Genomic DNA, 12,512 nt, shown 5'->3' on the forward strand with positions numbered 1-12,512 from the left:
TACCACACTTTGTCTACGTTTTTCGCCCTTTCCACTAACCTTCCTCTATTCCAAAGGTATTTCGAGGACATGCCTTACTTACTTGACCAGAGGTTAACAACGTGGGAGGTGGGCCTCCCCAGTGGGGCTCCAAACAGTTTCAGGGGAGGCTCGGTAAATGGATGTGAAATCAGTATTACATTAGTTATTACAAGAGTTATCAAAAGCAGATCACATAGAACAGCCTACATGTGTGTGATTTGGTTAAGGAGATACTTCAAGGTTACAGTGATTACAGTTTACTGTCTTTCTCGCTTTCCCAGAGTCAGAAACTAATAAATGTTTTAGGGCAGACCTTTTTGTATGTATTTGATATAGTCTGAAATTATGGCAAACAGCAATATTAGGTTATCTTGGCTCAATTGTTGAGTCTCTATGGGATCAAATTGCATCATCATGATCCCATGGTTATCCAGGAATTGAGCAAAACTAAGTAAGTAAACTAACGCGGTGTGAGGGGGCGCCTCTTTCCAAACTTTGTTTAAAGGGAGGCCCAAAGTCTCAGACTGTAGTTTCTGAAAAATGTGGCGTAGGCAGATGTCTATATGGCTGCCCGCTGTTGGCAAGCAGGTAGAATAGCAATGAATTGTGGGGGGGTCTTTCTGTGTTCACAATGCTGACTGGATTTTCTGGCTCACAGGCAGAGGGAATCAGTGTGAGACGCAACCTTTTGCTAATTGAACGCAGGGCCTGACTCGCTAACGTGAATGATTGTTTCACACCCCAACTATAAATCCTTTGTTACTCCTGAGGTGCAAATGGAACTCGCCTCTCCCCACTCAGCCATCTTCACTCTCATCTGTATGATTGTGTACTGCTTCTCCTGTGCTGTTTTTGTAATTTGTATGGAGAAATAGACGTAAAATGTAGGAGGAAAATGGTTTACATGGAAGACACATTTATTACCGTTTTCAAATACTGTACATTTATCCTAACCATTTCAAGTGATCAATGATATATTCTTAACTGTAATTTTTTTCATTCTTTAGTTGCTATTGCAGCCTGAAATTAACCACTGCTCTATCCGTCAAAGATATGCCAAATAAAAAGTAGTCAATCTGACAATAAAGATTATAAAGTGCCCATTTAAGAGATTATTTCCCTGTGGAGATGGGCATTTCTTCCTGATTGACAGTAAGCAGATCCTGCCACACTGCTCATGTACAATGTAGTAAGGGAAAATTCTGCTGAAGATATCTTTTTTTATGCTGGACAAAACTAAAAAAGCAGCAGATGGCTTTTCCTAAGAGTAGGATATAACCAACAATGCTTAGTATAACCACTAAGAATAATGTTAAGGACAGAGGAGGCTTGCCAGAAACTTGAAAAGATCACAAAACAAATCAATATCACCACCTAAAGGTGGGGTAAAAGGGGCAGCAAGCACTAGAGGGCACTATCCATCTCCCTACCCCTCAGAACAGTTCTCTGTTACACACACACACTCACACGCACTCAAGCACGCAGAGAACATGCTGAACATTCAAATATGAAAGTCAGAATGAGATGTTCTCACAGCTACTAGGAGACAATCAATTTGAATTGTATTAATCAGTGCTTGCACTCAGGCCCTCTCTAGTTCACTATTCAATTACAACTGTTACAACTCATCCCATTTTCTCTCTCTCTTTCTCACTCTCTCTCACCCCTCCTCCCTCTTCCTCCTCCACTCTCTCGCTCTGTCCGGGTCTATATCTTTGTCTCCTACTGTAGTCACTATCTATATTAATATTTCCCCATTGTTTTTTTTCCTGCAGCAGCATAGATGATAGATTTTAACCTAATGAAAAGCACTTCTGATGAGATTGAAAAGCTCCTTAAACACATCACAGCAAACCCTTTGTCTTTTCCTCCTCCTCCCCTCCTGTTTCTCCCTCGCCCTCTTCTCCTCCTATTTCCTCCTTCCTTATTTTCTTATTCCTCCCCCTGTCATCACCCTATTTTATTTCTAGACATTTATGCATCATCTGCTGCCCCATATGGATCCTGCCTACTCCCAAACATTTTTTTCTCCAATCCTTTCTTACATCTCCCTCTTTTCCTCCCCCTTCTTCCTATGCTAAATGGGCTGCATTACTGTAATGAGCTGGTAATTTATGGAGGAAGAGTGCAGGACTGGTATCATTTGCCCATTGAATGTTTGGCCTCCCCAAGCTCACCCACTCCCTCTGGAAACACATGCACACACTCTCGGAACTAAGTGCAAACACACACAGACATCTCCCCCAAAGGTAAGTAGGGACATACTACACACACACACACACACACACACACACACACACACACACTGTAAGACGTGTACACAATGAGACACTCAAGAGGAACACCTTGTGTACCACCAGCCACTCAGCGAAATAAGCGCAACAGCTGTAAGTTTTCTGTTGGTGTACACACTGAATCCAGCATCAGTACAAATGTGCACTAACAGACACACGCATCCCAGTACATAATCATATACTGTGATATAAAGAAATGTTGGAGTGAGGTCAAGGGTTAAACAACAACTGTAGCCAGCTGCACTGATTTAAAATTGAAGCATATCTGTGTGTGTGTGTGTGTGTGTGTGTGTATATATATATATATATATATATATATATATGTCTGATTATATTAAACAGACATAATACTTTCAAAAAGAGGAAATCACCACATGTTCACTTGATTTAAAATAGAGGGTGTTAACTTAGCGGAAACCTGCAAAACCTGAAATTGGCCTGTTTACTTTATGCTGCCACTGAGCTTTTAATTTCAGCGGGAAGAGCGGTTTTCATGTTCTTCTTTCGTTCCCAGGCACAGGTTACAGCCATCGCTACACAGGATAATTGTCATTGTGGGATGTCTTTCTATTGTGGATGTGTAACTCAATAGCCTGCAGTTGAAAGTCACAGAGAGGGAAACATCCAAAGACAAAGCGACCTGTTTAGACCACAGGGAGACAGGGAAGAAGGGAGGGCAACAGAGAAGGAAGGACACAAATGAAACGTTCATGGAGGGAGCATTGGATAAAAGAATGCGTTAAAGACGTTGAAGCAAACAGTAGGGGGAGGTTTGTCAGAGACTCTGACTGTTGTCTGTCTTGGCTCGTAACCTGAGTGGAAGATTAAAGTGAATGTAAAAGGTCAACATCGCATGCCTCCGAGATTATAAATAATCTGTATGTGCATGTTTGAATTGTACACTTTAGCCATGTACGTGGATGGCCTCCCACAGGGATGTTAAACACCATGGCAGCAGGCGCTGACCCCATTTGTAAAGAGGTCAAAGGTCTACAGGGCTACTGAGGGGGTGACAGTGACCCTGAACACAGGAACATCCTTTAGAGAGGATCAGGAGGAGGAGAAAGACAGAGAGGGTGGGAAGGGAGAGAGGATGAGGGTAAAGCAAACATTAGAGTGAGGCTGGAAGAAAAAGGGGCAGAAGTAAGATGAGAGAACGGAGACTGTGTGAGGAGAAGGAAGTAAGAGATAAGCTAAAGGAATAGATGGGTAAGAAAAAACCCAAGATACATTCACACATAAATTCAGGTTGACAGTACAGGGTAGATGAGAGGCTAGATAGTGAAGAAGTTTGTGGGACAGAGTGGCAGTGATTTTCAGGCGAAATGAGGACCACAATACACTCTAACACATGTTGTTAGACAAAGCACAGAGATGTCTGATCTGATATGATATATGAAGAACAAAAAGTTTTCATTGCATAGTGATTTCATTTTCAAAAGTTTTCCTAGGTAAGATTCTTGGCTGATTGTATTTAAGATAGATTAAGATAACCTTATTGCAGGTGTCAGTGGGGCCCTTAAACATTCAGAAACATTTTTAAAGACACTAATATTCAGGTAGATGAAATAAACAAACTAATCTATTTCTTGTATTCTACATGTAATGAAAAATATGAGGGGGGAAACAGTTTCCCAGCACACCGTTTCCCTTGTTACATTTGGACAAATTGTCCTTTATAGAAGAACTCTCACGCAGCTTCAAGTCTTGAGCTGCACATTTGGTCTGTTGTGTGTTTCTCTCTCTGGCACTGACTGTGGAGTTACCTCCTGGAGAAAAGTGCTTTGTGTTTTTATGAGACATTCTGACTACGCAGCGGTACAAAAACAAGGTTCTTAAACTGTCATTTTGCATTTGAGAACACTTATCAATTTCATAGACGCAGTCAAAGCAACAGTCTCAAGTAAGACATGAGTTATTCTGTGAGCGTCTGAAATGAGCCTTGGGAAAGGTTAGTCGTAAACTGAAAAAGGTGTTTGATCTATAGCCAGGTATTGATCAAAAACACTGTCTAAGCTCATGAAAATGTACATGTGTATGTGGGTATGTGTGTGAGCTTGACAGTGCACTTTGGTTAAGAGTGTGCGGTGTATACAGTAATGCCACTTGACGTGTGATTTGAGTTATGGCCAGGTATTGATCAGAAAACATCACAGCAGCTTTAAACTTTGCTAAAGAGCTTTTGGTGAGACTTGACTAAGTGCTGTTACAGACTCATGAGCCATTAGGAGTTTGTATAAACGAGACCAAAGTGGGACAAGCAGGGACGATAACAGGAGAAAAGAGTATGTTAAATGTCAGTTTTCTTTTCATGACATAAATGTCACTTTTAAATGGAGGTAATGCCCATTTCTGACTTTTGTCATCTATTTAAACAGCATACAAATAAAAGAATAGTGTCTTTTAATGATGTACTTCCTTGTTTCAGACTAATCATTCCACAAAGAATTCAAAGAAATCTCTGTAAGCTGAGGAAACTTTGCCTGTTCTTAACTTTTTAAAGGTTTTGCTAAGTTAAAAGGGTGAGGTTAAGTTTGGCTTTGGATGGTCAATTAGAAGTTAAGGTTACCCTTAATATTTTTAACCTGAGAGTTAAGAGTTGAGACAGGAACTATAATTCAGTTTTCTGAAATGCAGGGAGAAAAGGACTTACTCTACATGGCATGTTCAGTCTATTGTTGCTATTTCCTTTGGCACTTACATGACAGTATTTTACCTACTGCCGACCCAGGGATGGTCACATTACAGATTTCTGTCTGCAGTGTCGTGGTTACATTCTCATTGGTTTTAGGGTTCAGGGAAGGAACGGGCAAAGCTCTAGCCTTTCCTTAGGTGGGTCTGCCTGTTATTAACGGTCTACTAACCTAATTGTTGTGCAACTAATTGGTATTGGGTCATTTGTTTTAGGGTCATTTCAGGGGCTAAGTAGACCCCTAATTCACACAGATGAAACCACACACACACCCCGTCTTGTGATCATAATGGTTCGGAGGGTTTTGTCAGGGGTAGGGGAAGAGGAAGTGCATCTGGTTAATGATTCCCCCTGGGTTAAAGCGGACACGGTGGACTATTAAAAACTCGAGATAAGGCATAGAAACAGACTCAGTGGCACTTGGAGCACTGGCTGTGTGTCTTAGACTGAGTCAGAAGGATATTTTGAGAAGGAAAGGGTAAAAAAAAGTTGGCAAATAACTCAAATTTAAAGGATGTCACCACCTTCCAGTCTGTTGGTAAGAGAGCTGAGCAGTGGTGCTGCTGATTACCTAGTTAGCCTGTGTGGGTGAACATCACACTATTTAGATGACTAAATTAATTCCTACTCACAATGATTACATATACAAACAGATTTAAAGCCATGCTTCCCCCTTTTCCATCACAAAACTAAAAGAACAGCTGTGATCTCAGCAACAATGCTCTTTTACCTCCCAGATACGTTTAAATAGAATTAAGACTGGCAGAGAATCCCATGGTGAGTTAACCTGTACTCTGTCTAAGCGATATGTAAGAGCAGCCAGTTTTCTTCTGGATCTTAATAAGCGTGATGTAAGAGAGGCCCATTTCAGGGCTCTGGATCCAATAGTAGCGTGTAATTACCTTTAAGACCTGCTCCCTATGCTAAAGGATTAGCCGTAATCCATAACCAAAGCCATAACTATTGCTACGCTACGTTAATTCCAGTCAGACGCATGCAACATGCAGTTCAGTGACTAGGATGCCGTCTGTCTTCATCTTCGTCCTCTTTCCTCCTCTCCACTTCCTCTCCGCTCGTCTCTCACCTTCTCATTTCAAATTGAAGTTGTTAAGCTTTATGCCCCTCCATCTGTGATGTTGAAAATTGGAGAGCAGTTTCCCTGTTGTATACGATCCAAAATAGAGAATGAGAGAGAGTAAGTGAGAGTGATCGAGACAGAGACAGACAGAGAGAGAGAGAGAGAGAATGTGGGGAGGATTAATATCCTCAAAGGAGAGGTGCATAGGAGCAGAGGTGCTGTTGGTTTGAAATAGAGCTTAATATCCTGCTTTTACTGCTGACGGCAATGGGAACCGCAGCTTGTGTGTATGTGTGTGTGTGTGTGTGTGTATGAGTTTATTTTCTCGTTGTTGATGTTGTCTTTAAAAAACGAAGGATGAACATATAAAACACATAATTTACACACAGATTATCCACATAACAATACACACAGAAAATATCATAAGCCTGTGATTTTGTTATTATGCATTTAATGGGCCCTTTTATGGGAGTTTCTCTGTATTTATATACCTGTACAATAGGGATGCCTGGTCAATTATATTAAAATGAAGATTTTGATTCTTACCTCTATATCATTCCTACATGACCACAATCCTGCTGCATTCTCATTAGCAGGTCTTTTTGATCAATCAAACCACTCCCTAAACTGCATCAGAGAATGACAAGACGGCGTCAATCCATCACAGACTGAACTATGCGCAAAAATACTTCTAGAAGGAGTGATGGAACTGTGGAAGAATAACTTTCAAAAAAAAATGTGCAAAACTTGTCAGAATCTCCAAAACCCTGCAGTTGACAGTGATGGAGAGGAAATAAAATTATCTAATCTTAGTTGTGACAAAAAAAAAACATTGTGCCTGTGCTGAAAAAAGGGTCTTCTCCGTTGTGTGGAATATTTTTGTTTTCAAAGACAAAAGTGACAGTAGGCTGGTATAAACATGACCACAATATACAATCTGGTGAAACTATCGACGGCACAAAGATACCACAATACATTGTCATACTTCCACACCGATAAATATAACTGTAGCTGTCTACACTGAATCACCATACCTGACAAAGCTCTCAGACATTAGATTTAAAAAACAAAATCTATTCACTTTAATTCATCCGCAAGAGTTGACAACAGTGTTTTACATCTCAAGCCCTTGTTTTAAATATGTCCCTTTTAGCATCTATGCATGGCCACTATGGTATGATTAATTTTGGTTATGGACAATGAGTTATTTGAATTGTGAGTGCATCCTGTTGGAACTCATTCTCGAAAAGATATTCATTAAATTATCTTTTAACTGAACAAAATGGACTGCTCTTAACTTAGACCATAGCATGTTCAACCTAATTGGTGAATAATGCAGACGTGTGAAGTGCCCTGTTGTGCTGTACAAGTGTGTGTGAATCGGTGACGAGTGCTTGTTCTCAGTGGTGAAAGAAAGCCTGTTGTAGGTCACCTCTGTGATAGCTCCATCTCTCCTTATCACCCCTTCACTCTGTCTATCTGTCCTTGCCCATCACTCTTCCTCTCTATCTCTCCCTCTCTCTTGCTGTCACTCACTCACCTTTCCAATCTTCCTCTCCAAACTTCACATCCCCTCCACAAGGTTATCACACATCAACTACTAAAACAGTCTGTGTGTCTGTGTGTCTGTCTGTCTGTCTGTCTGTGTAATATTTTCAGATGCTAGACCATAAAACATCAAAGTCACTTTTTTTGTTGTGCTGTCTCTACCTCACCACTTAAACATTTGAGGGTCTACTGATTGTCTCTCTCTCTTTTTCTCTTTCTTACACACACACACACACACACTCGCTCACACACACTCACTCACACACACACACACACACACACACTCAAAAAAGCACATAAAACCAGACAAGCACACACTGCTACATAATGGTATGTGTCAGCTGGTTTACATCAGATCAGAGGCTGATTGGGAAAATGCCCATGCCCTCGTTGCTCTGTGCGCAGTGCCTTCTCCCTGCCCTCTGGCTAATTAATTTCCCAGATCGAGCATGTCCCACCATAAAGTGCTCTCCCCCCCTTCTTGTGTCGCACTCAATCTGTTCCTCCTCTCTCCCGTGTCTCTCTACAGAGTCTGGCTCATTTCAGTTCCCCCGGCCCTTGATTGCCTTTGCCCGAAATGTCAGGGCAAAGAACGTCACCTCTGCCTCTCTCATTTTCTCTTTCTCGTCTTTCCTATTCCTTTTCTTTCTCTTTATATCTACATATTTGTATCTGGCTTGGAAGATGCAGCTCAGCTTTTATCACATCAAGTTCAACTTCACGTCCACAGCCCAGCAATGTTTTTCCCCCTCTGAAGTGAGGGATTGTCTCCATGTCTGTTCCCTCTAGATCTAACAGGTTTTAATTTGTTAATTCTCAGCTCACCACAGGCTAAAGCAACAGTACCTCTCTTGTCTCCCACCTCCAGTGCGGCGTGTTTCATGTGCTTTATTTGGTATGTTGGTTGTTTACCGCATTAGTTGTTGCACTCTGTATGACCCCAGTCAGATTGGCTGGGTGCTTTGAAGATGAGCATAGTGTGTTAATCAGTCAGACCATGAGACCAGCGCTTGGCCAGGTCGGACAGGCATCAAAAGAGTTAAGTGACAGCCACATGGTGCTATTGAGGTCGCCGGGTCGCCTTACACAGTTTTTACAGTCTTGTATGATGTATACGGGCTCTTGCATGTATATTTACATGTCATTGTCATGTGAGACACATGCAGGGAAACACACAAACATGTGTACATGCTCACAGAGAACGGAGCCCAGAATGATAACACAGCCATCTAAATCCAAGTCCTTCACGTTCATCCATGCAAAATAAACTTGGATACGGTTATGATTTGGTGTGGATGATATGGAAAGAATTCAGTATATATCTATTACATTATATGTACGTTTTAAGGGTGAAAGTCAATTTCAGAAACATTTTATGGATAAGATGATATGTCAAGAATGCCCATTTTTCTTTAACTAAAATCTTACAATTTAAGTACTTGACACATCAAGGGACTTCACATTAATGCCAGAATTGTATAAAAATCTAATAGTGCCACAGAGCCGTCCTGCAAATTGATTTGCAATTAATGGTAATGGATTTGTCCAATTGAGAGGAAAAATGTTGAATGTAATATCTGCTTAAGAAAATATCTTTTGCACCCCTTTTAATTTCTACAACTTAAAGTGACAAGAAGTGAAAAGGGGGGTTCTTTTGGTTTGGGGCATACAACAGTACAGTAGAAAGGGCAAAGCTGAGGCCAAGTTTTTAAACGCAATACAAAGAACCGAGTGAATGTCTTTCACATTAGACATGACAGTTGTGTTCTCTGGAATACATCAGCCATAATAAGCCCTTTTCTGTTGTCCCGGCTGCCATATTTATACACACACACACACACACACACACACACTCCGCACACATGCACACACTGCATCAGAGTAAATCTTAACCATATACCATCCCTTCTTTCGTAAGCTTTCTGTCTTCATCAGTGGCTACAGTGTGGTGGATAGGGTTACAGCACACAGGCAAGAGGATGGCTTCAGAGCAATAAGATAGCAGTAATGGCACACCATCATTTAAGAGAATGTAATAAGTGAATATCTAATAAGCCTGCAAAAGATGCTTAACCCCTGAAGCTCTGAGGTCAGGTATAGAGATAGGAGAATAAGCTGATTAAGGAAGGTTTTTTCTCATGTTGCGGTCATCACAGGATTGACCAACTGCTGACCCCGCTGTTAGGAGTACGGTTACCTTAGCCTAGAACTGCTCTTATGTTTGGATAAATCCACTATTTATGGTGTTTGATAACAGCTTGTGCCTGATATGGAAAAGTAATAGGTTATGAATCTCTGTCAGGAGATAATGTAGGAGTTAATGGAACACCAAAGATTTAGGGTTTTACTCGGTTATACAACTTTGTTTGACATTTGTCAGCTTGGTTCCTAACTGAAAGATACAAGTAGTGCAAAGACTTCTAATATTTGGGAAGGTCTTAGTGAAAGAATTGTGAGGTATGTTGCCATGAGCGGTTGCAGGCTCTGGTTTTGACACAGAGATATCATTCCTAAAGGCACTAAATGGTCCATGTCACTAGTTATATTGATCTGTTGACTGTTTTGTTGCTTGGTGATTGATTGACAAGAAGATATGTTGGCCCAAATCCCAGGAATTGCTTAAATAAACTAAAGCAATTGACTTTAAATGTGTTCCCCACCTGTTTCTTGTATGATGACATAGTTTTATCCCCAAATGACAGACTTGGTAAAAGACAGGTGAAATGTGCCATGTTCAAAATGAATGATATCCAGGATTTAAGGTCAATCTCTGTCTCTCTCTGCTTCTTTTCACTCTAAAAGGGGGAGTGTACACACACACACACACACACACACAGAACCAGATCCTAAAGCCATTTTCAGGCAGGGCAGCAGAGTGTGTCCTCATTACCGTCTGTGAGTGTGTAGTCACCACTCAGTCACAGCTCCTGCTACCAGAATGGGATTTTCCCCTCTTTTCTTCTCTGACTCTTCAACCTTTTTTCACCTTAACTTCTCTTGCATATCGCTTCATCTATTTCTCAGACAGAAAATCATTATCAGTCAGGAAAGACAATTTCCTGCTCCTATGGTCCAGTCAAATGTTTCTGAAAAACCTATATTTGAACATTTTTTTGTTTAAATTTCCAGCATTGTAAATGCCAGTTAATAGTAACTACCCTAACAAGCGAATTAAGAAATGTTTAAATTATTTATTTTGTTTTATTTTGAAATGATATAATTGATATAATTAAACTAAGGCCTAAGGATCACTCAGTTTATGTCGGCACCTGTAGCCATCAGCATTCTGTATATCTCAGAGCATCTGTGTGGTTGACATTTTCAGTGGACATGTTTTCATCAGAGGGCTATTTACTGTAAGACCTATTACTGATGGGTCTTGGAAAATGTCTCACACACCCAACAGTCATCAGGGGAGACAATTTCATCTCACAAGGTTCAGAAGGCAAGTTAACATTACTCTAACAAATGAAAGATTGTCTTACTGATACTTCCCACGCTATGTACACTAAACAAAATTATAAACGCAACACTTTTTGCCCCCCTTCATCATGAGCTGAACTCAAAGCTCTAAGACTTTCTCTATGTACATAAAAGGCCTATTTCTCTCAAATGTTGTTCACAAAGCTGTCAAAATCTGTGTTAGTGAGCACTTCTCCTTTGCCGAGATAATCCATCCATCTCACAGGTGTGGCATATCAAGATGCTGATCAGACAGCATGGGTATTACACAGGTGTGCCTCAGGCTGGCCACAATAAAAGGCCACTCGAAAATGTGCTAAACTATGTGCTAACTAAAGTTTTGCGTTTATAATTTGGTATACTATTAAAAGGCATCAAGTGTATGGAAGAGCCCTGTTTGAAAAACATCTAGCAGACGTTTTCCAAAATAAAATCAAAGCCTTTTCTCTAATATATCTGATACCTAGCTCTGCTTTTACTTTAAAAGGTTATGGGTTTTTTTCCCCAAATACATTTACTGAATTCATTTTATAAAAAGAAAAATAGGGTGTTCTAAGAAGTTGATTAGCAATCTATGTGAATTGTATTGTGTACAACTCTGTGTAAGTATTTATAAGTGACTATGCAAAGACGTACTATTTTCACTAGTTTCACTACTTCATAATGAGAAGACTGCTGTACCATTGTATTTAAACATAAACCAAATTATGGTATCATTATGTAAGCAAGTAAGACACTTCTTTACACACTTTTATATGTAAAGTATATTGTATATTTTACATTTGTGTTTCACCACTGTCTTACATTACAAGGGACTGAGCTCCAATTGCTCTCTGACAAGGTGAACAAAACTGTTCGACTGTAGTTAAAAGGTTTCACTGAATGCTCTTCTCCTTTGCAAAAGTAGCCAACGATTTCCATTTGCCACTGGCATTAGCTGGAGTTTACAGTCTCCTGAGAGAGGATCAAAGGGAGAGGGAGAGAAGCAGAGCGCACGCAGGGATATTAGAATGTAAGGCGACCAGATGAACTTGTTGATAGAGTACTAAACAAGTCTAAACAGCCTAACACTTGGCTCATCCTGACTAAGGCATTATCTGACTCTCTGTAGTTTAACTTATTTGCTCTTCTCTTTCTCCCTGCAGTTTCTCAAACGACCACATGTTTTCTTTATGAAGTATCTAGCCTGTAAATCAGTAATTCAGATTAGGTGGGTTGTGTTAGGTGAGTGCACCACAGTAATCAGGAAATGCATGGACAATGTATTCACTCGCACTTCTTATGCATTCACCGTGGTAGGCACCTGTCTCCTTCTATCCCCTCACTTTGTCAGGTTGAAAGAAGTTAAGTTGAAGGGGAAGAAAAAGGGACTGGGAGTGGGGAAGTAGAGGGAGGTCTGTTGTTTGGTTGGGTTAAT

At 40.5% G+C, this 12,512-nt stretch overlaps 1 protein-coding gene and 1 long non-coding RNA gene across 3 annotated transcripts in view; one reads left to right on the forward strand and one right to left on the reverse strand.

The window, feature by feature from the left end:
* LOC123960715 overlaps positions 1-6,881 on the reverse strand; it is an 11,440-nt gene extending 4,559 nt beyond the window's left edge. The window contains exons 1-2 of one of the 2 annotated variants that reach the window (XR_006822583.1): positions 6,632-6,881; positions 5,910-6,166 (exon numbers count right to left, since the gene is read on the reverse strand). This is a non-coding gene — a long non-coding RNA (uncharacterized LOC123960715). Of the gene's footprint in view, positions 1-5,887; positions 6,167-6,631 lie in introns of those variants that run through there. The other variant, XR_006822582.1, reaches the window with a different exon arrangement.
* Positions 1-12,512, forward strand: part of LOC123959864 (F-box/LRR-repeat protein 17-like) — a 152,536-nt gene that overhangs the window by 119,305 nt on the left and 20,719 nt on the right. The gene's annotated exons all lie outside the window — the stretch shown is intronic.

Source organism: Micropterus dolomieu, linkage group LG21 (genome assembly GCF_021292245.1).
Source record: "Micropterus dolomieu isolate WLL.071019.BEF.003 ecotype Adirondacks linkage group LG21, ASM2129224v1, whole genome shotgun sequence".
NCBI classification, from domain to species: Eukaryota; Metazoa; Chordata; class Actinopteri; order Centrarchiformes; family Centrarchidae; genus Micropterus; species Micropterus dolomieu.